At 39.8% G+C, this 1795-nt stretch overlaps 1 non-coding gene across 1 annotated transcript; it reads left to right on the plus strand.

Moving 5' to 3' along the window:
- Positions 1–1045: 1045 nt before the first annotated feature.
- LOC141619275 (small nucleolar RNA R71) lies at positions 1046–1152 on the plus strand. The gene has a single exon (XR_012531649.1). It is a non-coding gene; the product is annotated as a small nucleolar RNA R71 (small nucleolar RNA).
- Positions 1153–1795: the final 643 nt, after the last annotated feature.

Genomic DNA, 1795 nt, shown 5'->3' on the forward strand with positions numbered 1-1795 from the left:
CCGAATCACAATAGGATCTTTTTCTTTAGCCTTGTCTTCATTCTCCTTTCAAACTTCTTGAATGGTGGTGGGCTCTTCTTCTTTCTTAGAGTCTTTAACAACTCTTTCCTTGTCACTAGCATTCACAACATCTTCATCAACGGGCCTCTTCGGCCCTTCATACCTTGTACCACTCCTCAAACGGATGGCACCCACCGATTCTTGTCTTAGGGGATTACCTTGAGGTGGTATTTGCCCCTTTTTTCTTTGTGAACTTGAAGATGCCAACTGAGACAATTGGGTCTCCAACATCTTTGTGTGAGCTAGTATGTTGTTAATGGTGATGTCTTTTGCTTGGCTATCCTTTTGCATTTGAGTGAAAAATTCTTGTTGGTTCTTTTGCATTTGGAGGACCGCTTTTTGAACATTAAAACCTTGGTCATTTATTTGATTGTATGGAGTTTGGTTTTGATAACCTTGGTTTTGATGGAAAAAGGGTCTTTAAGCTTGGTTTCTCATTGGAGGTGGGGTGTATGTTGTTTGAGGGTTTTGAACATTTTGGCATTTGTATGAGAGGTCGGAATGGATATTGGTGTTTTCATTGTAATAGTTGGAATAAGGGGTACCACTCTTGTATGCTTGGAAAGCATTCACTTGTTCACTTGTTCCCCTACATTTACTTTGGTCATGTCCTAAAGTTCCACAACTCTCACATACTCCACTTGGACTTGATGAAGATGCCACCATGGCATTAACATGTTGCTTAGGTGATTTGGAGGCTTCTACAAGCTTAGCCATAGCCTTATCAAACTTTAAATTAATGGTATCAATATGAGCACTAAGTTGAGCGCCCAATTGCGTAACAGAGTCCACTTCATGCTTTCCTCCTCTAGTAGCCTTCCGAGGTCTACTATATTGTGTGTTATGGACCGCCATTTCCTTAATCTTGTTCCATGTTTGATTATCATCAACTTCGGTAAACATACCATTTGATCCCAGATTGAGAATGTTTCGGGAGTCTTCATATAGACCATTCCAAAATTGTTTTACAAGGAACCACTCGCTAAGTCCATGATGTGGACAAGATCGGCAAGTATCCTTTAATCTCTCCCATGCTTCATACAAAGATTCCTCATCCCTTTGTTTGAACCCGGTGATTTGGGTTCTCAATATGATAGTCTTTTCCGGAGGATAGAATTTCTTGTAGAAAGCGAGTGCCAATTTCTTCCAAGAGTCAATACCAAGAGTAGCCTTAATTATCTAGGCTCTTCAACCATTGTTTCGCGGAACTAATCAAAGAAAAAGGAAATAAGACCCATCGAATTTGGTCTTGAGTCACTCCGGTTTGAGAAATCGCATCACAATAGTCACAAAAAGTCTCCATATGAGAATGAGGGTCTTCACTAGGCATCCCCCCCAAATTGACTTCTCTCAACTAATTGTATAAATGCGGATTTTGCAATGAAATTACCGGTCAAATGTTGTGGTGTGGGAGTGCCATTTGGTAGGTTCTCCTTGGTTGGTACGGAATGTGATGAAAATTTAGGCATTGTGGGTTGATTTTGTGGTTGGTTATATGTTGGGTTATCCTCTCCTTCTCTTGCAAAAGGGTTGATGAACTCAATGTTATTTGGTTGAATGTCCACAATCTCACCAATATCTCTCAAAGTATTTCTAGCAAGTCTTCTATTGTTGGTCAAAGTTCTTTCAATTTCAAGCTCAATGGGTAACAAGTTACCTGTGATCTCCTAGACATGCAAAATATCAAACAACTTGAAAATATTTAGAATAAACCTTGAGGAGTTTGACATCCCCA

This window comes from Silene latifolia, chromosome 1, assembly GCF_048544455.1.
Source record: "Silene latifolia isolate original U9 population chromosome 1, ASM4854445v1, whole genome shotgun sequence".
NCBI lineage: Eukaryota > Viridiplantae > Streptophyta > Magnoliopsida > Caryophyllales > Caryophyllaceae > Silene > Silene latifolia.